Below are 24,478 nucleotides of genomic sequence, written 5' to 3' on the forward strand. Positions count from 1 at the left end.
AAAGTCCCCAAATTTGATGAAAAACATTAATCTAAAATATGCAAGATCAACAAACCCCAAGCAAGATAAAAACAAAAAAAACCACACCTAGACACATCATAATCAGACTGTTGAGAGACTGAGAAAATAGAAAGACAAAAGTGATTCATCACATGCAGGATAAAGACAATATGATCAATGGCTGATTTCTCATCCGAAACTATGGAGGTGAGAAGGCAGTGGAATGGCATATTCAAAGTGCTGAAAGAAGAAATGTCAAGAATTCCATATCCCATGAAACTATCCTTCAGAAATGAAGGCAAACTAAGGACATTCATAGACAAACAAAGACTGAGAGAATCTGGTGCTAGCAGACCTGATTTAGAAGAAATACTAAAGGAAGTCCTTCAGGCTGAAAGGAAGTCATGTCCAGTGGTAATTCAAATCCACAGAAAGAAATGAAGGGCACCAGAAATGATAAATGCGTGGATGAATATAAAGGACTCTGTAAATGTATTATTTTCTCTTTCCGTCCCTTAGCTTCTTTTAAAAACATAAGATTATATAAAGCAATAATTATAACACTGTATTGCTGTTATAACTATTTAGCATATACTGGTGTACTGTACATGACAATAATAGCACAAAGGAGGGAGGGGGAAAATGGAGCTATACTGGAATGAAGTCTCCATATTTTACCATAATTAAGTCAGTGCTAATCTGAAATCATTTCTATTAAATTAAGATGCATATTGTAATCCCCAGAGCAACCACTAAGAAAACAATGCAAAGAAATAAAGTTTAAAAAATTAACAGAGGACTTAAAATAGTATGCTGAAAGTATCTACCTAACAGCACAGGAGAAACAGAGGGGGAAAAAATGGCACATGTAGAAAACAATTCAGAAAACAGCAACCATATCAAATCAAAAATTGCATTATAAGTGAATGAAGTAAACGGCCCAATCAAAAGGCAGAGGTTGTCAGGCTGGAATAAAAGAACAACATCCAAATATATGTTGTCCAAAAGTGATACACTTTAGGTTCAAATGTACAACTATGTTGAAAGTAAAAGGATGGAAAAATGCATGCAAACAGTAACCATATCAGAGCCAGAATGGGTAAGTTAACTTAAAGCAAAAGAGACTTTAAGAAATGTACCAAAGGCAAAGAGGGACATTTCATAATTATAAACAGGTCAATACCTTGAAAGAGATGACAATTATAAATGAATATGCCCGTAACAAAAGAGCTCTGAAATATAGTAAGCAAAAATTAAGAAAATTGAAAGAACTGAAACAGACAATTCACCAATAATAGTTGGAGATGTCAATACTCCACTTTCAATAACTGAGAGAACTCGACAGAAAAAAATCAGCAAAGATACACACGAGTTGAACTATACCATCACCCACTTAACCTAACTGACATTTGTAGAAATCCTACCCAGCAGAATACACATTCTTTTCAAACACACAAGGTACGTTCTTCAGGAAAGACCATATTCTAGGCTATAAGACAAACCTCCATAAATTTAAAATGAATGAAACCACAGAAAGTATATTCTCCAACCACAGTGGAATTGAAATAAAAATCAACAAAAGAAATAAATCTGAGAAATCCCCAAATATCTGGAAAGTAAACAACAGAGTTTTAAATAGCCCATGAGTCAAAGAAATCACAAAGGAAGTTAGAAAATGTCTTTAATTAAATGAAAATAAAACAGAACATATCAAAATCTATATGAGCTGCAGTTAAAAGCAGGGCTTAGACCGAAATTTACAGCTTTCAGTGCACATCAGAAAAGAATAAAAATCTCAACAACCTAAACATCTACCTTAAGAAACTAGAAAAAGCCAAAGCAAGTAGAATAAAGGAAATAATAAAAATTAGAACTAAGACTCATGAAAGAGAAAAACAAATATTGTATATTAACGCATATATGTGGAATCTGAAAAAAATTGGTACAAGGAAAAAAAAGAACTAAGACTGATGAAAAAACAGAAAAAAAAAATCAATGAAAATCAAAATTCAGTTATCTGAAAAGACTAACAAAATTGACAAAACCTTTAGCTAGACTGACTAAGGAAAAAAATGAGAAGACAACAAATTACCAAAATTCTTCTTACCAGAAGATGATATTATTATTAAAGAGAAAACATCATTACCAATCCTACAGAAATCAAAGGGAGTATAAGGGAATATTATGAACAATTTTATGCCAACAAACTACACAACTTAGATGAAGTGGACAAATTCGTAGAAAGACACAAATTAACAAAACTGATTCAAGAAGCAACAGAAAATCTGAACAAACTTATAGCCATTTCTTAAAAATGAATGATTAATTTAAAATATTCCCACAAAGAACAGCCCAAGCCCTGGTAGCATTAGTGGTAAATTCTGTCAATTATTTTTTTAAAATCATATTGAACCTTCACAAATTCTTTCAGAAAAAAAGAGGAGAAAAACTTTCCCACTCATTTTATGAGACCAGTATTTTTTTCCCTGATACCAAAACTAGACAAAGACATCATAAGAAAATAACAGACCCATGTATCTCATGAACACTGCTGCAAAAATCCTTCACAAAATATTAGCAAACCAAATCCAGCAACAAAGAAAAAGGATGGTACAGGTGGCATTCATCCCGGGAATGCAAGCCTAGTTTAGCATCTGAAAATCAACTAAAGTCATACTAGTAAGATAAAAGGACAAAAGCCACACACGATCATTTTAGTAGATGCAGAAAAAGCATCTGACCAAATCCAACACTCGTTCATGATAAAAATGCTCAATAAGGGCTCCCCTGGTGGCGCAGTGGTGGAGACTCTGCCTGCCAACACAGGGGACATGGGATCGAGCCCTGGTCCGGGAGGATCCCACATGCTGTGGAGCACCTAAGCCCGTGCACCACAACTGCTGAGCCTGCGCTCTAGAGCCCGCGTGCCACAACTACTGAAGCCCGTGCGCCTAGAGCCCGTGCTCTGCAACAAGAGAAGCCACCGCAATGAGAAGCCCGCGTACCACCACGAAGAGTAGCCCCCGCTCTCCGCAACTAGAGAAAGCCCACGCGCAGCAACGAAGACCCAACGCAGCCAAAAATAAATAAATACAATAAATAAATTTAAAAAAAAACATGCTCAACAAACCGGGAATACAAAGGAACTTCTCAAGCTGATAAAGACCATCTAGGAAAGCCACAGGTAACACCATACTTAACGGTGAGAGACTGAATGCTTTTCCTCTAGGATCAGGGATGAAGCACCTCTGCCATTCAGCATCATTCTGGAGGTTCTGGTCGGTGCAATAGGCAAGAAAAATAATAAAAGGTATCCAGTTTGAAAAAGAAGATGTAAAACTCCCCTTATTTGCAGATGACGTGATCCTGTATGTAGAAAACCCTAAGGAATCCACAAAAGTCTGCTGGAGCTAGCTAATAACTAAATTCAGCAAGGTCACAGAATAAAAGATCAATATACAAAACTCAACTTTATTCCTGCGTACTAGCAACAAACAACCTGAAAATGAAATTAAAAAAATAATTCCATTCACAGTGGCATCAAAAAAACTTAGAAATAAATTTAAGAAAAGAAATTTGATTAGCAAGACTTGCACACTGAAAACAACAAAAAATTGCTTAGAGAAAATAAAGGTCTAACTTGGTGGAGAGACAGTCCATGTTCATGGATAGGAAGACTTAATATTTCCAAATTGGTCTATAAATTAAACAAACCCATCACAATTCCAGCAAGGTTTTTTTTTAATTGACAAGCTAATTCTAAAATTTACATAGAAATGTAAAGGACTCAGAATAGCCAAAAATATTTTTAAAAGAAAAACAAATTTAGAGGACTTGCACTACCTACTTTCCAAACATGCCACAAACCTACGGTAATCAAGACAATGTGGTACTGGCAAAAGAATAGGCACATCCATCCGCGAAATAGAATTGAGAGTCCAGAAGCAAACCCTTATATTTGTGATCCCAAGAGAACTTAACGCAGAAAATATAGTCTCTTCAAAAAATGGTGCAGGGGCAATCGGATACCCATATACCAAAAAAATGAACTTAGACCCATACACGGCATTTACAAACATTAACTTAAAATGGGCCATAAACCTAGAAAGAGCTAAAACAATAAACTCCTAGAAGAAAACACAGAGGAAATCTTTGTGACCTTGGATTAGGCAAAGAATTCTTAAATATAGCACTAATAATACGATTCCTAAAAGAAAAAAATTGGTAAATCACACTTCATTATAAGTAAAAACTTCTGTGCTCCAAAAGACACCGTGAAGAAAATTAAAGACAAGATACAGACCAGGAGAAGATATTTGCAAATCATACTTCTGGATAAAGGACTTATATCCAGAAAGTATAAAGAACTCTCACAACAATTTTGAATAACTTTGAAACTCAGCAAGACAAATAAACACATTAAAATGGGCAAAAGATTTAGACAGACATTTTGTCAAAAACAAAATATGAATGCTGATGAACACATGAGAAAAATGTCCAACTTCACTGGTCATTAGGAAAATGAAAGCAAAACCACAGTGAGATACCACAGCTCACCAGCCTGAGCGTCTGCAATAAAAAAGACGGACATCACCAAGCCTTGTGGGAATGTGGGGCCGACCCTCGCATATCGCTGTGGGAACCTGATTCCAAACGCCTAGAAAAGAAAACCTAGAGAGACAGAGCGCAGACCAGTGCCTGGGGGGAGCGGGGACCACCCACCGCTGGACAGGACGTGGGGGACCTTCCAGGGCCATGGGAAGGGTCTGAAACTCGCCTGTGGCCACGGCTGTGCACATCTGTAAACGTGCAGAAGCCACTGAGCAGTCCCTTCCCAGTGGCTTGGAAACGTGGTTACGCGGTCACGGTACGTCCAGAAAGCGGGGAACGGGAAAGAACAAGCAGGCCAGTGTGCTCTGAACGCACCCCCCAGGACCTCCACTGGACACCCTCACCTAGGCGACCAGCCTTATCCCATAGGCAAGAACCGCCTTCAGGATAACTTACCAGCCCCCAAGGCCATCAGGCTCTTTGCCATCCTGAGATTTCACTCAAACAGGAGGACCCCCTCCCATGACCTTGGGGTACCTTTCTGCACACACAGAACCCTGGGCAGGAAGCGAAAGGGAGCAGGGGGCTGTACCAGGGCAGCCTGGACCCCACAAGCTCCTCATACTCCACCCAGCCAGGTGGGTTCCCCCAGACCCCCAGCTCAGGGCAGGCCCCAGTGCCTCCGCAGCCAAGGGCCCAGAGCCGTCAACAGTCAGTTCCCCCGTGCTGCCTTCCACTCTGAGGCTCAGCTCTCCCATCTGTAAAATGGGCAGAGGGGCTGCTGGGACGGGGTGGAGCGAGGGGGTGTCAGAGACGGAAGGATCTGGGTTCTGGCACTTGTGAGCTGCGAGCCTGGGCCCAATCACCTCCCTCCCCGGCTGTGGGAGATTCCCCAGTGGTGCTGGGGCCGCCACACCGGGCATGGGGCCAGGCAGGGTCGGGATCATCGCGCCCAAACAGGCGCTGAGCTCTGCGGTTCTAGGAACCTCCCGAGGCCAGGCTCGTGGCAGGCGGCTGAAGAGGAGCCAGGGGTCCCGTCTGGCGGAGGGGCTGTGCCCCACGAGGCTCGGGCGCCTTCCCTGCGAGGCTGAGGAAGCCAGAGAGTGGGGGCCGAGCACCCAGGGGTCAGGTCCTGCCCCTCCAGCCCCAGCGTCCCCTTTCGGCAGGAGGGAGCTGGAATAGCCCTAACGCTCTGGGTGTGAAACATCACCCGCCTTCGTCCTTTCTGCCAAGTACCCACATCTCCCACCTCCTGGCCCCCAGAAATGGGGGTTTTCTTCTTGAATTTAGAACTTCCAGACATTTCCCAAGAGGAAGGTGGGAGATGGAAGGGCTTCTGACCTGAAAGGACCGGAATTTGGCTCCTACGACCTTGTGGCCATGCAACTCTGGGAGGTGCAGGTGTCACCGAGGATCCAGGCTTCCCCACGGCCCGTTACCTTCTGCAGAGCCCATACCAGACGACCTGGGGGCCCCTCAGCGATGTGGCCCCAGCCCTGGCCGGGGCGGCTGAGGTTCCACGGTCTACACTCACGAGACACCCCTGCACGGCCTGGAGATGTACCCTCCCCAATGGTCAGCACCTCCCCCTTACCCGCCCTCCCAGGCCCTTGGCTTCCCAAGGACCCCACAAGGAAGGGCACGGCCACAGCACCTGGCACAGCAAAGGTCCCCCGGCCAGGGGTGGGGTGGGGCTCTGGGAGGGGTGCCCACCCACACACACTGCCCCCAGGATTGCTCCTCCCAACCCCAGACCCCGGAGAGAAACAGAAGCACAGCTGCCCTGGGTGTCAGCATGCACAGGCCACACCGAACGGAGCGCGGGCTGGAGCAGCCGTGCAGGTGTGCGGGGCCCAGGACACTGTAGAGGCGCTGGCGCACCTGGCCCAGCGGAAGCCCCAGGGCGTGTCTGGACGCGCACCGGAAGATGGGAGCCTGCGTGTCAGTGCACATTATGACGCGTGCTCCGCGGGCACACGTGCGTGTCAGAGGCTGCACCTGTGCATCCAGAGTGGGCTGTGTGGGCATAAGACCCTGTGGTTGTGTGTGTGGGCTGGTCAGGTCGAGGGTGTGTCAGCCACGTGTCCTCGGGGCTTGGGTACAGCTGCCCAGGCTGGGGCGTCTCCGCCCCAACGTGTGGGTGAGGCCGGGGGCCGGGGGTGCACCTCTGGATTTCTGGAGAGATGTTTTTCTAAAAAGCTGTCTCTGGTGAATCATGTCCTTCAGATCTAGCCTGTTCCTGCTCTGTGGGGACGCCAAAATAAACCCAACGGAGTCTCGTCCCTGCCCTGGCCTCTCCCCCAGGACGCAGAGCCAGCCAGCTCCAGGCCCACGTGGGGGCCACCGGGGGCCCCTGGGAACTCTACATGCCCCTTGCTTTTAAAACCTCAGTCCGCTCTACTGAATTTGCCAAACAAAAAAAGCAGGCGAGAAATTCATTTTACAGAACTTCAACCCTCAGACAGGAATCTGAGATCGGAACTCGCCCTTCATCGGGCACCGTAACTCATGAGACCACATCTGCTGTTTGCTCTGGTGCCCGAGAGGACAAAGGAGCAGTGTCCCTGGGAGGCGTGCACACGCACACACACGCACGCACACACACAGACACACACACACGCACATGCACACCAAGACCTGGCAAGTGCGTCTCTGAAAGGAGGCGCCTGCCAGCCGCCTGGGGAAACAACCCGAGCGCCACTTTCACCCGGCACCCCCAGGGTCGGCTCCAAGTCACCCCCTGGTTTCACACCCACCCGTTTTTTGGGGGGGGGGGGTTCCTCTCCCTTTGGAAAGACATCTCTGAAACGTTAACGGATGTCGGGGAAAACAGGATTTACTTAACGCAATCCCAGTCTCTATACAAATGCATCCTTCATTTCGATATAAACGGGAATACGGGTTTTGCTTTAAGAATGTTTTTCTCTACAGGAACACAGCTCCAATTTTTAAAGCGATGTCAAAACAGATGGCGCGGGCCTCCCTGTCTGTCCCTCGCCAGCGCTGTCAGCCTGCTACGGGCTGCCCCGTCTCACCCAGATGTTGGCTGCACTCCTAACCGGGAGGCTCCTTCCCACACATGCCCCTAAGACCCCTCCCCTCCCCTCCAGCCAGAGGGACCTTTCCAACATGGAAGCCAACTGCCTCCCTTACCTGCTCAAACTTCCCAAAAGCTTCCCAAGGCAGACAGAATGAGATCCACCTCTTCCCAAGAACTCCGACGCCCTCGCAGCCCAGGCACGATGGGCTCTGTCTCCCTCTGACCTCGCACCTCCGGAGGTGGGCCTTATCCCTCCTCCAACACGCCAAGCCTGGCGCTCGCTACTTCAGGGCCTTTGCACTTGCTGTCCTCCTCCCGGCTCCCTCTTTCCATGCCTCTTGCCACAGCAAAGTGCAAAGGAACAGGAGGGCCAAGGCTTGTGCAGCCAGAGGAAGCGGGTCCACAGGCCTGAGTGAGGGTCCCACAGGACAAAACCAAAGGCCCAAGGATTCCATGAGAATCAGCGGCAACTCTGCCTTTCACAGAACTTGTATCACCAATTCAGACTCACCACAGCTGGCCACGTACCCCGGGCCTCACCTTACAGAGGAGAAAACAGTCTCAGCGAGGAGAAGGGACCCACCCCACAGCCTGGGCCTCCTGACCGGGGACCATGCATCGGGCCCCTGGACTCTGCTTCCAGCCCCAACACCCTGGGAGGGCGTGTGCTCTAGACCCATTTGAAAGATGAAAGCACAGAGGCACAGGCAGAAAGGCAGCTAGCCACCAGCTCGCATGGCCAGCCAGAGGCAGAGCAGATACTGAGCTACCCCTGAACTGCAGCTGGGCCCTTCCAGGAACTTCTGTAGGGCTATCAGAGGTAGGGGAGACACCTCAGTGGGGATGGCAGAGGCCAGGAACAGGAAACACAGGCTCAGGAAGCACATCCCCTGGCCCTCGGGTTTCCAGGGCAGCATGGAAGCCTGGGGGGGTGGGTGCAGAGGGCAGCTCTGGTGTCCACGCTGCCCCTCCCAGGAAGTCCTCCAGGCTCTGTCCTGACAACACAGGACCAGTGGCACTTCCTCACTGCACGCTCTGTAAGCCTTCTCTCTGCAGCGCCTACTGTGTGCGAAAAGGATCTAGAAAGCCCCCTTCCAGACAGGGCTCTTGGTCCCCCACCCCTGAGGCCAGCCCAGCCCACCCCCATCCCCACGGGCAAAGAGGCCAGCCCCCGGGTCTGTGTCTACATTTATTCAGCTACCGGGAGCCAAGGAGGAAGAGGTGCCCGGCTCGGTCCTGCCGAAAATAAACCAGGGTCTGTCAGCAAACACGAGGGAGCCTCGGCCGTCCACTGTCTCCCCGGGTTCCCAGCCCGAGGCAGGACTCCGACCGGACCCGACCGCATCCCGAGGCAGGGGTGCAGCGGCCCACTCTCGGGGCCAGACCCCGGGCCCTCTGTCATGCCGCCCACCTCTCCAGCTCTGCTGGACAGCGCTCAACACAGCGGGGGCTTCGTAGATGCTTGTCATCCAACCGGCTCTTCTACGGAAGTAGCCGCCGGAGCGGGAGGACAGCAGAGTGTTGTGCTTGGGGGTGGGGGACAGTGTTAAAGAGGGGCAGGGCCAACGTGGGCCCAGAGGCAGCAGGGCAGAGCGTGCCTGGTCCACTGCACGCACACCCTCCCCCGAGGCTGGAGGGCTGAGGGCGGGGCCTCTGGGGCCCCATCTGCCAGGCAAGGGGGGTCTAAAAAGACCCCCTGCTCTCTCCAAGGCGGGGCCGGCAGAGCGTGGGAGCAGGGCTGAGCCTGGCTTGCTGCCACTGTCCTGTCTGGTCCTCAGTTTCCCAATCTGTTTAATGGAGGGGTTGAGTCAGAGGCTCCACCAAGTTCAATGGCCCCATAGTGACGGCTGGGAGGGGCTGCTGGGTGCTCCCAGGCCACGCCCCTCTCTCCTCATCCCCCGCGGCTGGTCAGCACCTCGGCTTCTGCGGCTCCGGGCCCCTGCTGCTGATCTGGGTGGCCGGTTCCTCCCAGATCATCTACATGCTTAAGGGCCCACCAGACCCCCTCCTCTGGGAGCCCCCAAGCTTGGGACAGAGCAGCCCCCCCAAGGAGGAGCTGGGGCCCACTCACGGGGTGGGGAACCCCGAGGGCCAGACTGGCCACAAATTCTTAGGAACTAAGGCTCTCTGTTGGGACAGGAAGGGAGGTGCCCCAGCAGGGCTGAGTCAGAGACTCGAGGTCTCCCAGCACGGAACAGCCCAGGAGTCTCGGCTGCAGGGGGGGTGGCGGGCGCCGTCAGGAGAGGCCTGGGGGCAGGCGGGGCCCAGTGCTCAGACACCAGGCCAGCCTTGGTGACTCAGTTTCCCCACAGCTCTTCCTCAGTCCCCAGGGCCCAGAGCACGCAGCCCCCTCCTGACCCCCTAAGGAGGCTATCAGGCCCTTCTGGGGCCCCCCGCTGCCCCCAGCCTCTGTTCTAGCTTCGCCTCCAAGCCCGAGGCCAGCCTAGGCCTGGCTCCCAGGAGGATTCCAGCCTCAGCCTCATGACGTGCTTGCCGTGTGACCTTGGGCGATGCTGGACCCTTCTGAAAGATGGGGCCGGACAGGCTGACCTCCACTGGGAAGGCTGGTGTACATGTACTTGTGTGTCCATGTTTATCGGCTGTCTCCCCAGTCCAGACACAAGCCCCCCCCCCCCCACTGTCGGGGCCTCAACACAGTCTCATCCCCAGACCCCAGCAGTGCACGCAGTGGACCCTCAACATGTCTGCTGGATAACCTTTGGGACCCTCCAGCTCAGAGGGCCAAGAGCCTCGGTTCCTGCCCCCATGTGGCTGCTGGGCCCCAGGTGGTCTCTCCAACCCCACCCCTCCCCCTCCCCCTTCCCCTCCCCTCCCCTCCCCTCCCCCGGAGAGCTCGGCAAAGCCAGGTCTCAGCCGGCCACATGCAGGCAGGCAGGCCAGAAAGAGGAGCTGAGTGTCCACCCCCGCCGCCCCACTTCCTGCTCACCTACGGAGTCGCCCACTGACACAGGGTACCCGGCAGTGTCCGAGGCCGGCCTGCCCTGCTCAAATACCAGAACTGAAGCAACACAGCAGGGGCACAGGAGCCCCTCCGCCACCCTCTGCTGCCACTCACTGCGCATCCCCAGACAGCACCCCACCCCACTCCGGCCTCAGTCTCTCGGTCCCCCCATCTGTACAGTGGGTCCTGGGATGGACGGTACCAAAGCCCCTTCCCGCTCAGGGCTCCAGCCCCCTGCACAAGCTCCACCATCAGCCCCCCCCAGCAGAGCCCTGCCCAGAGCCAGGTGATACCCGAGCTTCTGCTGAAAGAAATCGGAATCCACGACGGGAGACAAAAAGGGAAGGGCGATGCGGGGGGCATGAGGGGGGGGTGCTGGAAAGATGACAAATGTATCCAATGTCCACGGCGCAGCAATGCCACCATCTGCTCCAGGTTCACGCCTGGAAATTTATGGCCCCATCACCCGGCCCTGGAGATCTATCTCCTGCCTGTCAGTCACCAGCATCTTTCATCCTGCGCCCTCCCGCCACGGGTATTCTCCACCACCAGCCCAGGCATCCACGGGGTCTGCCTGTTTGTTTCCTGCGGAGATATATGAACACCCCAGTCCAAGCACCTCTGCTCGTAAATCTCTCCCGCGGCTACGCGTCCTCAGAAACAGGGTCCTCTGCTAATGGGCTCTGGGCCTCTAAGGGGATGGGGTCTGCAGGGTAGGGGTAGGGGCTCTGACCCAAGGGATCTGAGGAGTTTCCTGAGTGTTTAGAAAATCCCACTGAAATCTAGAGCTGGGGTGTGTGTGTGTCTTAGAGACGCACACAGACGTGGGACCAGGCAGGCACTCGCATGTCACCCTGCTGAGATCCAAGTCACTGTCAGAATTCTGGCCCCACTAATTTCTCTCTTGGAGCAGGTGATGTTGACAAGCAGACATTTAGATTCAAATTCCCGGGGTCTAAGAGAGGGGCTGCTGGGTCCAAGTTTCTCCTGGAGGCCCCGGCCACCTGTTTTGTTTTATTTTTTGGGGGGGGGAGGGAGTTGGGGGAGCAGCAGCCTCCCCCCAGCTCAGGTGGGGGCGTCAGCTTCGAAAGGCACTTTGAAGAACTGCTGAGCTTTCCAGAGGGACTCCTGTGGGGCTCTGGGGAAGGGACATCAGTCTTTCTCATCCCCCGGCCCAGGTACACGTGCCCACCACATCCCTTGCCCACCGCCCACGTCTGCCAGGTCTCAGGATAAGATGCCCATCCCTGCTTTTCCTAGTCAGGACTCCAGGCTTGCGGCTGCTATGATCATCCTAAATGATACACGGGCAGCCGGCCTGCCGCCGTGGCCAGGGGGACTGAACAGCTGCTGGCAGGAGAGGGTCCGAGAGGATCCGACTGTCTGACCCCCCAACCTTCCTGACCCAGAGACCAGGGGGTGTTCAGCCCTCCCTTAACAAGAGCCCAGGAAAGTGAGGCACCAAAGTGCTGGGGTCCTGGCCCGGCTCCAACCCCCAAATCCAGAGAGCAGGTGGGCGTTCCCTCTGACGCACGGGCCATCTGGAATTTGTCCCTCTGCCTCTGAGTGTGCCTCTTCTGATGAAGCAGGATGCAGACCTGAGATGAGGTTGGGAGTGTGTCCCCCATTGCTCGTTCAATTAAAAGTTGAAAGCTGCAACGACCCAGGGTGCAGGCCAGGGGGCTGGCTGGGCAGGAAACATGAGACTATTTGTGGCTTCAAACCAACATAAGCCCCGTTTGCTCCTTTTCTCTGGGGCTGGGCCCTCACCGGAGACAGCCCCAGAGAGAGAGGAGACCTGGGGAAGGCTACCTTTATTATCCCCCCTCGCCCTGCAGCCTTCGAAAGCTCCTGCCCCCAAGGCTCCTGAGATCTTAGATCTTGTTAATGCTTTCTTCCCAGCCCCCAGCCCAATAGAGAGGGAAAGAGGCAGACCCAGCTGCATCCAAGCAAGGGCTCCAAGATGGGCACGCAGAAGAGAAGACGGCTCACACCTGAGTCTCTGCTGGGGCCGCAAACCTGGCTTGATCTCCCCAAGCCTGGAGGAGAGGCCTCCAGGGTCCCTGCCTGTGCTAAGCCTTCCCTGTGGTGTTCCTTCCACAAGGCACACATTTTCATTGTACCCCCATTTTACAGCTTTGGAAACTGAGGCTCTGAGAGGTTTACCTGCCCCAAGGTCACACAGCTGATGCCGGCAAGAGTCTGGTTTCGATGCCAGAGGCTGTCGGTCTGTTTTGGAGGGGGAACACCTGCAAGGGGCCCCACCCTGAGCAGCAAGCAGGTGACCTGCGGATTTTACAGGATGGAAGGGGGGGACCTGTGTCCTTAGAGGCAGGTTGGGGCAAGGAGGCTCAGCACCCCTCCCCCAAGGGATGACAATGAGAACGGGTCCGAGGTGGGGGAGGGGTGGAGAACATCCTCCAGGTTCTGAGCCAAGGCCCCCGCCCCCACCCCCACGCCAGGGCTTTGGCTCCCCGATCGCAGAATGCGGCCCCTCCCCCGAGTAAAGCTGGACCGTCCCGGGGTGCCTAGTGAGGAGGCGCGCAACGTCGGAGAGCGGGCAGACAGGGCAGCAATGGTGACACCGGCACCGACGGGGGTCAGGGACCCTGGGCCGAGGAGGTTTGGGGAAGGGGAAGGGGAAGGGCAAGGGCTGCGCCGGGTCGACCGCAGGGAGCAGCCAGCCGCTCTGGGCGAGGGTGGGTTGCGGACCGACGAGGGAGCGACGAGGGGAGAGAGGTGCTGGGGAAGGGGCAGGTCCTAGCGAGGAGTAGCTGTGCGAGGGGCAGGGGCGATCCGGGGGCGCCAGCGGTACCCCTATCCAGGACCCCGCTCTCCCCGGCTGAGCCGAGCGCCCACTCCGCCGCCGCCGCCAAGTTCCTCCAACTTTGCCCGCTGCGCTCGGAGGGCGCGCTGGGCCTGGGCGCACTAGGGCCGGGGGCGCAGGGAGAGCGCGCCGGGGGCGCGAGGTGCGGCGCCCGCCGCGCCGCCCCCGGGAGTGGCTGGACTCCCGCGCGCCCAGGCTCGGCCCCAGTCCCGCGTGGACTCGGGCTCCGCGGGCTCCGCACTTACCTGCTCGCCCGGCCGCCGCTCCGGGGCTGCGCCCGCCGCCGCCGCCGCCGCCGCCGCCGCCACCGCCGCCGTCCTTCAAGCTCTAACTTCGCTCCGGGGATTGAAATTCCTCCCCAGCTTCGCCCATCGATCCGCGCGCGCCGCCCCGCCCCTCGCCTCGCGGGCAGCGGGGCTGGTGTTCGCGCACCTCCCCTGCGCTCCCCCCACCCCTGCGCGCTCCCTCCCACCCCCTCTTCCTCCCTGCTCGAGTCCGGCTCGGAGTCTCGCGCCCTCCCCCTTCCCCCCTCCCTCCAGCACCCCCTCCGCTCGCCCGGCCTCCTCTGCCGCGCTCCTTCCCTCCGGCCGCCGAGCGGAGGGGGAGGGGGAGGGGGAGGGCAGCGGGAGGGGGAGGTACTGGAAAGCGCAGGAGGGTTTCCTCTCGGCCCCTCTCCAGCCCCTCCACCCACGTCCGAGTGGGGGCGGGGCCGCCCTCCGGGTAGGGGAGCGCGCAACAGCTGTGGCCCGGAAGAGCCACCCACGACCCCTCCCCTTTAAGCAAAGACCAGGCGTTCTCAGGACCCGATTCGGCCCGGCTGTCCGGCCCACCTAGGAGAAGGTAGGGATCCGGGGGCAGAGAGCTAGGGGGGCGGGGTGCGCACAGGTACGGCTGGCACCCTCTCCCCAGCCCTGGCCCCCCTTCCTTCCCTCACTCACCCCAACCTCTGGGAAAACTCCGAGGGGCTCGGCACACTCTTCCCTCTTAGTTTGACCCTCACAACCTGCGCGTGCGGAAGCCCCCTTTCCGCAAGTTACAGAGAGGCCCAGAGGCTTGCCCCACGTCACACAGCAGGTCCGGAGCAGAGCCCGAAGGGCAGCTTCGCCCCCAGGACTGAGCCTCCCGGCCCCTCGGGGCTCCTCGCTGGGGCCGGGCAGGCCTCGGCCGTGCCCCCGGCCGCCCGGGTGGGCTGCCCGGCCCGAACCTCGGGCCGCTCGTGTCCCCGCGCAGCCTGGCCCGTCCCCGCCGGCGCCCGCAGCCCCCTCCCCGCTTCCTGTCCCCCGCCCGCCTCTGATTCCCGGCCTCAGTACCCCCGGCACGCTCTCCGCTCCCCGCCAGCAGCTGGGCAATTCACCGAGCATACAAAAGAGTTGACTCAATTCAAAGGCAGCAAATCAAGATAAATCCTATAGTGTGTGGGGACCGGAGAGAGAATGTGAATGAACGCCCACAGCACCAGCGACTCCTGTAGGGACGGGCAGATCCCTCTCGCCCTGCACCACCTGGGCACGGAAGGTCAGCCAGGAAGTGGGGAGTGGGCTCTACGCTGCCCTCCCTCTGCCAGGTGGGAATTTAGGAGTTTAGTGCTTTGTGGCCCCCTCCTGCCTGCCCGGTGGGGCTCCCTTGTGAGGGGGGTGCAGAGCCATAAAGGGGGTGCTAGGACAAAAGCAAGGGTGCCCCGTGGTTATGTACTGGGGGGGGGGGCAGTATGTCCAGAAACGTATCACAGCTCCAGGGGTCAGGCTGAGGCACAGGGAAGAAGGCAGCGGGGCCACGTGGGGCATCTGAGCCGCAGTCTTTCTCCTTGGGCTGCCTCCTACCTGGACCCTTGTCCCAGCAGGCCCCAGGCCGAGGGCAGGCCCTGGCTATCACCAGATAGATATACTGCAAGCCTCAGATGTGCCAGGCCTGGGGACCAGGGAACGGAGGGGTTGGTGAAAGGGCTCCCTTCTCCTCCCTGTTGTCTGAGAGGCCCTCCCCAGCTGCGGCTGGGACTGGGGAGAAACTGGTCCTCCCCCAGCGGTGACACTGGTCACTCCTGGAAGGTCCAAGAAATCAACCTGCAAGCCTCTGGCCTCACCAGCCCTGTGCAGGGAATGCACGGGAGCCGAGGCTCCAGTGCATTCTTTCCCAGGCAAGCCTCTGCCAGAGGTGACTGACTCCCGTTTCTGGCTGGTTCCCCCAGGGCTACGCTGGCCAGGCAGCTCCGGCTCAGGAAGGATCCGGTTGGCTTGGGATGGGCCACTGGGGTATGCCAGGGACCAAGCTAGGGCCTGCCTAGAGTTACCTCCCAACCCCGTGCTGCTCCCCAGGCCCAGGGGCTATGAGCCCATCTCTTAGGCATAGAAGCCAAGGCCAGAGGCCTCAGAGCGCCCTCACCGGCACTGCCCCACCCCCCAGGCAAGTATTGGCTGCCCAGGGTTAGGGCTCTGTGGAGGGGCTCCGAGGCCAACGGGAGGGGCAGGGAGGGTCCAGGCACCCGGGGGATCCGTGAGCCGGCCCCACAGAGAGCAAATCGCAGAGTTGGGGGCACAGGGGATTGGAGGTGGGGCGGAAGGCGGGGCTCCGGGTCCTGGCCACTGAGCCCCCCACCCCAAGCGGAGACTGCACCTTAGGGCTGCGACCTCATCCGCTGAGTCTCAGCTGGGTCGCCCCTCCCCCGTGGCCGCGCCGATTGGCGGCCTGCGTGTAAGTCATTAATTCTGTTACAGAGACGCCGGCGCCGCCGCGAGGACATCTGTCAGGGACCACATACTGCGCTCCACGCCCCCTAGCCCACCCCCAGACCCAGAGCGGGGGCAGGATGCGGATCCTAGCTCACCGAGGCTCGGAGGTCGCTGGAGCACAGCAAGCGAGCGCTGGAGAGCGTCGGGGTCCCGGAGTTGAGGGAGGGGGCGGGGCCCGCGGCCAGCCCTGGGGACAAAGACGCCCCCCCAGCTGCCTGGGGGCTGGGTGTTGCAGACGGGGAGACGGGAACCAGTACCCCGTATCCCCCGTCCCCCAAATCCTCAAATCCACTCAAGCTCCGGTCTGAGTGTTGGGGGTGGGTGGAGCGGGGGCGGGGGGGGGGGAGGAAATGGAGTCCTCCTGGGCCTTCAGGCGACGCTGGAGTGGCGGCCACCAGGACATCGCCTCCTCCCTGCACGTGAGGCTGTAGCTACACCCCAAAACCCTCTCAGGAGCTTCGCGGGTCCCCTTCACTCTCCAGAACCCCGTCGGCTGCTCGCGGCGACCACCGCACTACCCCCGCCGCTCAGATGGGGCGGGTGAATGGGCCGCGCATCCGTGTGAGCTCGGCAGGAATTCCCGCTCACCGCCGGCAGTCCGGCCCCAGGGATCCCACGCCCACCCAGCGCAGGAGGGCTCGGTTGAGGGCTGTGCTAGAATCGCGCCGGTCTGGGCGGTCACAGGCCACACCGTGCAGTTTGGGAAGAGAAAAAGTTGGGGGGCGGGGCGACACCCCGAGACCGGAGAGTAAAGAATGAGGGGAGAGCAGGGGGGGCGTGGAGGGAAGAGCGACAGGATGAGGACCATGAGAGTCGGGGGGGGGCAGCTCCGGGCCTGGGGTCCCGCCACACCCCGCAGCCAAGCCCAGCTTCACGGCTTCCCCGGCGGAGACAGGTGCGGGTCACAGGCGCCTATTAATAGCCTGGAGCCGGGTCCTTCCCGCGAGCATGGCAGCGGCGGGCAGAGCCGGGCCACCGGATTGCGGGGGGGGGGGGTGTCCTGTAACACCCCCTCCAAGGGCTCCAGCGGCGGGGGGCGGAGCAATGCTCCCTCCACGCCGGCTGTGCGAAGGCTAGGCGCCCACAGTCCGCTCCCTGCCCGCCCTCGACTACAGGATGGGGCTCCAGATGGGGGGCAGTCTCCGCGTCAACTTGGGGCACCGCGGCTACCACTGCTCCCTCGCAGGCAAGACCACCTCCCCACCTCGATCCCCGCCTATCCCGCCCTTCGTGCTCACAGCGCTCAGGAAAGTTTCGGGGTCTCCGCGGCGCCTCCTAGCCCGAGGGGTCCGGAGTCCCGGGCCTTCGGGCCGCGGCGTCGGGGAGGGAAGTTTGTCCAGCCGGGGCTCGGCGACTGCTAACTTCGAGTGCGCCCGCCTCGGAACCCGAGAGCGGGGGCGCCCAGGACCGATGGACCCAACGCGCCACAACCAAAGCCCCACCGGCGGGGGGACTCGGCCCCGGCGCGGACGCTCAGGGCAGGGCGCGGGGACTGGAGCGGCCCGGGCTGCGGGAGCCGCTGGGGACCCCGCGCCCGCCCCCGCTGCCGCCCGGGAGAGCATCTTCCTTGCCTCCCCCAGGGGCTGGGACCCGCTGGCCCTGCAGCTGCGGTAGAAGCGACCCCCGAGCCGCAGCGCCCTCCTCTACACGCCCCTTCCTACCTGGGCCGGGGTGCGGGCCAGGGGCCGGAGGCACGGTCACGGGCGAGAGGAGCGCGCGCGCCCAGGTCCCCGGAGCGCGGCGGCGGCGGCGGCTTCCCCTCCTTCCTCCAGCTTTTCCTCCTCCGGCCTCGCTGGCTCCAGACAGATCTCCTCCCCCTAGCGCCCTGCCCGCCGCTCCCGGAGCCCGCCGGGCTGGGCTCGGCCTGCGACGGGGAGAGAAGCGGAGCCGGCGGGAGCCGGGCTGCGGCGCTCACTGCGTCAAGTGCGGGGCGAGCGCGGGGCGGCGGCGGGGACAGCGCGTGGCGAGCCCGGGGCCGACCGGGCAGGCGGGGGAGCGGCGGCTCCGGCTCGGGCTCGGGCTCCGGCGCGGGCGCGGTGGTGGCGGCCGCGGCCGCGCCGAGGTTGTAGCACATTCTTTCCGAGCGTGATCGAAGGTTTCGTGGAGGAGCCCGAGCGGGGAGGGCTGGAGGAGGGGCACGGGACGCGGGCGGGGGCGGCCGGAGGGGCGCGCGGCGGTGGCCATCCCTCACGTCGGTGGACCGGGGGTGTCCGGAGGGTGAGGCGGGAGGGGAAGTTGGCGCGTGCTGTGGGGGCGGCGTGGGGAGCCCCGCGGCATCCTCGCCCCCTCCTTCCGGTTCGCCCTGCGCGCCCCCGCCCCGCCCCAGGCCACGTTAGAGCAGAAGCCCCCAAAGGCCTAGGAGTCGGGACACTGGGTGGAGATGGGAGGTGGGCCCCTGGGGCGGAGATGTGCACGCGCGTGCGGGCACTGTCTTGTGCACACACACCCGGGAACCGCGTGAAAGTTGACCCGAAGTCAGACCGTGTGTGGGCGCGCGCGTCCGCGAGTGCAATTGCTCGGCCCGCAGGGGCGCGCGTTTTCGGGATGGGGAGGGCCCTGCGCCTGCGGGGGGTCGCGCCCTAAAGGACTTGCCCTCCCCCAGATCGCTGACCCCCACTAACCCTCCCATTGCTCGGCCCCGCCCCCCCCCTTTCGGTTAGGGGGAGGGCAGAGGAGGGTGTGTGGGATCAGCCAGGCTCCTTCGGATTCCGGAAGGTTCGGTTTAGCGGATTTTCCTCCCACCGATCCCCTTCCCCTACATTCGCCTCCCAAACCCCCGGGGGACTGAAATCTCTCGGTCGGCCTCTAAACAGGGTTCTAAATCCGCAGCCCCCTGGTCTCCCTGAGCCCACAGCCAGCGTCCACACCGCCTCCCGGGGCGGCTCCCGCTCCCCACGGCCGCTGCCCAGCCTGCGGCTTGCGTGTTGGGTGAGAATTCCAAACCAGACTCAAGAGCGCCTCCGCCCGGCACGGCCTGCGCGCCGCTTCCTGAGCCGCCGTGTCGGAGCCCCGGAGCCGGGACGCCGGCGGGCGCTGGGCGAGACCCTCCGGGCGCCGCGCCCTGCGCTGCGCCCCTGCCCCGCGTCCTGCCCCGGCCCGGGAAGGGAGACAGAGACGGCGGGGTCGACCTGCGCGCCGCGGGGCGCGCGCGGCATAGGGGAGGGGGTTGCTGGAGGGTGAGGGGCGCCGCCCCCCCGCCCCGGGAGGAGGCGCCGGGACAGGCGTGGGAGTGGCGCTTGAGGCTGCGAGCAGCGCGGCCAAAGGCTGGCCCGGCCGAGGATGGGCGCGCGGGGTTCCGGTTCGGGGTCCGGTCCAGCGGCCTCTCCGCAGCCCATAAACTCCGTCCAGCCTGCGGCGCCAGCTGCCGCCCTCCAGCTCCCCCCAACCCCACCCGCGCCTCCGCCAGACTCGACGTCTCCGCGGGAGAGCCGAGACCCCAAAGGGGGCCAGGATAGAGGATAGACCACCACCTTTCCCCTGGACCCTTGGGCCTAGAGGATGACGGTCAGTGTCGGAGCCACTGCCTTCTGGCTGTCCTGTCCTTGAGGGGCGCTCAGACCTCCTGGGACCCAGAGGTGGGGGCAGAGGCTGCCTTGGGGGGGGGAATCTCTCTTGCCGAGGTCCCTACTAGAGGTGCACTGCCCCTGTGTAGCCTAGGCCGGCTCACAGCCCCCGTTCCCACTTTCTCGCCAACTCGCCAGGGCCTTGCAAGTCTGTGACCTGGTTCGCCAGGAGCGGCGCTCCTGCCTTAGGGGAGCACTCCTGCCGGATACCCAGGCCTTTCCTGCTCCAGCATCCTGAGACGTGGAAATATGCCTTTGTTTGCTCTAAGAGGGCAGAGCCTGGCTGCTGCCCCCCAGAAAGGCCAGACCCGCCTCAGGCTGGGAATGGGAGACCCCAGGGCAGACCCGGAGGGAGGAGGGAGCCCAGCCTCTCTCTGGGCTAAATAAAGGCGGAGGGCTCTCTCTCTGGTGCGTCTGCTGTGAGGCAAGATCCCTCCCTCTCTCTCTCTCTCTCTCTCTCTCCCTCTCTCGTCTCTCAGACACTCCTCTCCTCCTGAGAATCCCCCCCCCAGCCTCTGTTGTAGACACACCACACCCACACACCTCATGTCTATAGGCAGCCGCAACCTCACCCACCGGCCCACCCCACCACGAGGCATTATCTGGTCGGGAACGGGATGCCCCACCCTCACAGAAGCCCAGCTTAAGCTGTAGCTGGTATAGCCTGGCACCTTGCTCCTAGCACCCCCAAATCAAATACACCCAAGTCCACACCTAACACACGTGCACCCACACACACCCATATGGAATTATAAAATTCACTTCCATGTGTCAAGCGTGTGCTTGCTGCTTGCATCAATTCAGTTCATCCTCACGGCCACCCTAGAAATGAGTACTATTAACACCTCCCACTTCACAGGGAGGCCAGGATTGAACTCTACAGGAACTGGGTCAGCAAGATTCTTGTTTTTATTGTAACAAACCAACTGCCATATCTGGATGCACCCCAGTGCTCTTTGGGGAGAGGCAAGCTAGGAAGTGAGGGCCCTCGGGCCTGGGGCTATGGGACCACCACCTTCCCCAGCTGCTAGGGCCCGCCCCCGTGCCTGTGTTCCCGCCCCCCCCCCTTTCCTCCGGACACTCTGAGATTCCCCCGGCCAAGTACGCACCACATTGGATTTTCCACCAGACTGTGAACTCAGCAGAGCAGGACAGTCTGACCCACCTCTGAATCCAGGTGCCACATACCCGACCAGCACAGGAGGGGTGACTGAGTGCAGTTTCAGAATAGATGAGGGTCTCACATTTCTCTGCACCCCTGTCATGGCTCCTCTCTCCTCTAACGATGGCCTGGCTGGGAGGAACCAACCCAGGCAGGTCAGTCAGTCACCTGAGGGTATGCAGGGAAAGAGCAGAGGGACACAAGTGGCTGGGATTAATGTGGAGAAGAGCCCTCCCCACCCCCATCCTGGGAGATGGTACCCAGAGAAAAATGGAGACTGTCTCTTCCTGTGCCCAGAACTTCACAGTAACAACAACAAACACCATAAAACCCAAAAGCCATAAAAGAAGCAATACGTCCAACTTATATCCAAAGATCCTATATCCCCATATGTAAAGAGCTCTTACAAATCAATTTTAAAAAATACCCGAGAGAAAAAAGTGAGCAGAGATTATGAACAGAAAAGGAAATAAAAATAACACATATATACAAAAGTGCCCAGTCTCACACTTAACAACAGAAATGAAAATTAAAATTACTCTCGAAGATGATTTTTCATTCATCCAATGGGCAAAGAGTAAAGTTTAATGACACACCATGTTGCAATGGTATAGGGAAGCAGGCACTCTTGGAACATCTGAAACAATGTCCAAATTACAAATACATATATCCTTTGGCCCAGCATTTCCTTCTAGGAATCTGTCCTCCAGAGACTGCTCACAAACGTGAAAAATGATATATTACTGCATTCAAGGTTATTCACTGAAGGCACTCTTTGTAATAGCAGCAGATTGGAAACATCCTAAATATCGGCTGGCGGTGGAGCGCTGGGACACTTCCACATGGAGGCACGTGCAGCTGGATAAGCACAGACTGATTTGAGTCCATCTCCCAGAATGGTCTTCAGGGGAACAAACACGGAGAGGAACAGTGTATGTAGTACTTTTTTTTTTACGAGCACAAAAAGGGTGTAACAAAATAACATTTCACTTGCTTGTGTGTGCAAAACTGTAGCAAAATTGGAGGGCTAGGAGACGTGGAGAGAGGGCAGGAGACGGATTTACTTAAAGATGTTTTTTAATGTATTATTTACTGACAATGAAATTCACCCTTCTTAAGAGTACAGTTCCACGAGTTTTGACAAATGTACACACCTGTGTCTTCACCGCCCCAATCAAGATATTGAAACTTCCATCGCCCCAGAAAATGAGACTTCTCACTGAGTACCCACATCTGCCATTTGAATTTTGTACAATGTGCATACATTTCCTTTTGTAATAAATTCAAATACAGAAGTTAAAATGAAAAATCGTTTCGTATCTGTCATCTCATCTGGTCCCTGCAATAACCCGGGAAGGCAAATCTTTCCAGCCCCATTTTACATATCAGACTGAACGTCGTTCCTGGAATGACAGAGACTTGCCCCCAGAGAGCCGAGTCAGAACTTGAACCCAAGGCTCTCTTTTGTTTTAACAGATTTATTGAGGGATAATTTACATGCCATTTCAAGTGTGCTAGTCAATGGTTTTTAGTACATTCACAGAGTTGTGCAACCATCTAATTTTAGAGCATTTTTTACCCCAAAAGGAAACCCCAGTACCCGTTCGCAGTCACCCCCATTCTCCACCACCACCTCTAACCCTAGGTAGCCACTGACCTACTTTCCGTCTCTGTAGATTTGATTATTCTGGCTATGTCAAATCAATGGAATCATATGCTATGTGGTCTTTTGTGACTGGCTAATTTCACTTAGTGGTATTGTCTTAGTGGTAAAATGCAGGGGTTTTTTGTTTTCTGTTTTTTGGTTTTTTCAGATATGGAGTTTATTTAAAATCATGTTAACCTGTGATGGAAAATGAGCTGAATGAGCCTGAGAAAGCGTCTGAATCAGCGTCATTTTACCCTCAAGGAAGCTGAGGCCCACGGAGTGCAGTTTCTTGCCCAAGTCAAATGTTAGTTGGCAGCAAGTCTACGATGAACACTTAGAGTCCCTTCTTCCTACTCCACTGCTTCTCCTTCTGACAAATACTTGGCCTGCGCCGTCTAGAATCCTAGATCCCTCTTCTCCAACTTCTACAGAGATGGCAAGATGTGGAGAGGAAAGGAAAGGGAGGACCCATGCCTGCATCCTTTGACACACATGCCTCTGTAGAATCTTGAATTAATCATTCTCTTCCCGTTTCCACCGCCATGCCATAGCGCTGGCCCAACGCCCGCCCAGAAGACTTCTGCAGGAACTCCAAAGCTGAGATTCATATATGTTGTAGCATATGTCACAATTTCATTCCTTTTGATCGGCTGATAATATTCCATTGTACGGATGGACCACATGTTATTATCCATTCATTAGCTGATGGACATTTGGGTCGTTTCCGCCTTGGGGATACTACAAACATGCTGCTATGAACATTTACGTAGTTTTTACATTAACATGTGTTTTCATTTCTCTTGGGTATATGCCAAGGAGTGGAATTGCCAGTCATATGGTAACTCTGCGCTTAACATTTTGAAGAATTCCCGAACTGCTTCCAAAGTGGATGCAACATTTCATATTTCCACCAGCAGTGTGTATGTTTCAATTTCTCCACACCCTCACCACCACTTGTTTTTATCTGTCTATTTGATTCTGGCCATCCCAGTGGGAGTGAAAGGGTATCTCGTTGTGGCTTTGATTTTGCATTTCCCAATGGCTAATAATGTTGAGCATCTTTTCATGAGCTTCTTGGCCTTTGTAAATCTTCTTTGGAGAAATATCTACTAGGATCCTTGTCCATGGCCAGGAGGCTATTTATCTTTTTATTATTGAGTTGTAAGAGTTCTTTATATATTCTAGACACAAGTTCCTAATTAGATTCATAATTTGCAAATATTTTCTCCCTTTCTACAGGTTGTTTTTTCACTTTCTTGTTGGAATTGTTTGCAGCACAAAAGTTTTTAATTTTGATGAAGTCCAATTTTTTTTTTTTTTCTTTTCGTTGCTTGTGCTTTTGATGTCGTATCTAAGAAGCCTTTGCCTAAGGTGAAGATTTACTCCTATGTTTTCTTCTAAGAGTTTTATAGTTTCAGCCCTTACATTTAGGTCTTTGATCCACTGAGTTATTTTTCAGATGCTGTGAAAAAGGGATCCAATTTCATTCTTTTGCACGTGTTGTTGGTCCCAGCACCATCTGTTGAAAAGACTGTTTTTTCTCCATTGAATCATCTTGGCCCCCTTGTCAAAAATAAAGTGACCGTAAATACAAGGGTTTATTTCTGCACCCTCAGTTCTACCCCATCGGTGTACATGTCTCTATCCTTCTGCCAGACCACTGTCCCGGTCACTGTAGAAGTCTGACAGGGGGACGTGTGAGCCCTCTGCTTCGTTCTTCATTTGCAAGATCGTTTTGGCTCTTTGGGGCCCTTTACTCTTGAACTCAGTGCAAACCCTTGGCTTATCCCTCAGTCTCTCTGGCTGCCTACAGCACACGTAGGAGCCCTGATAACTCAATATTACCAACAATGGAATTGCTACCAACAAAGGGCACACTTTTTAAGCACCTACTGTACACCAGTACTTACTGTGTGTAAGTACTTGATGTTCGTTAATTCTTTCATGCCATGGCGACACGGAGGCACCAGGAGTCCAAGAAACTAGTCCAAGGTCACAC

At 56.2% G+C, this 24,478-nt stretch overlaps 1 protein-coding gene and 1 long non-coding RNA gene across 13 annotated transcripts in view; one reads left to right on the forward strand and one right to left on the reverse strand.

The window, feature by feature from the left end:
* ELFN1 (extracellular leucine rich repeat and fibronectin type III domain containing 1) overlaps positions 1 to 18,064 on the reverse strand; it is a 69,626-nt gene extending 51,562 nt beyond the window's left edge. For 5 of the 9 annotated variants that reach the window (XM_068566106.1, XM_068566102.1, XM_068566100.1 and 2 more), the window contains exon 1: positions 13,626 to 13,811. The gene's annotated coding sequence lies outside the window, so the exon portion shown is untranslated. Of the gene's footprint in view, positions 1 to 13,625; positions 13,812 to 17,767 lie in introns of those variants that run through there. The other 4 variants (XM_068566105.1, XM_068566103.1, XM_068566099.1 and 1 more) reach the window with 1 other exon arrangement.
* LOC137778797 (uncharacterized) lies at positions 13,918 to 22,140 on the forward strand. 4 transcript variants are annotated; one of them, XR_011077005.1, is made up of 3 exons: positions 13,918 to 14,220; positions 21,616 to 21,763; positions 21,951 to 22,140. It is a non-coding gene; the product is annotated as an uncharacterized lncRNA (long non-coding RNA). The 4 variants fall into 4 exon arrangements; XR_011077008.1 differs by having other exon boundaries at positions 21,619 to 21,763; XR_011077006.1 differs by lacking the exon at positions 13,918 to 14,220 and adding an exon at positions 16,975 to 17,292 and having other exon boundaries at positions 21,619 to 21,763.
* The last annotated feature ends 2,338 nt before the right edge of the window (positions 22,141 to 24,478 follow it).

The sequence above is a fragment of the Eschrichtius robustus genome, chromosome 16, assembly GCF_028021215.1.
Source record: "Eschrichtius robustus isolate mEscRob2 chromosome 16, mEscRob2.pri, whole genome shotgun sequence".
Taxonomy (NCBI): domain Eukaryota; kingdom Metazoa; phylum Chordata; class Mammalia; order Artiodactyla; family Eschrichtiidae; genus Eschrichtius; species Eschrichtius robustus.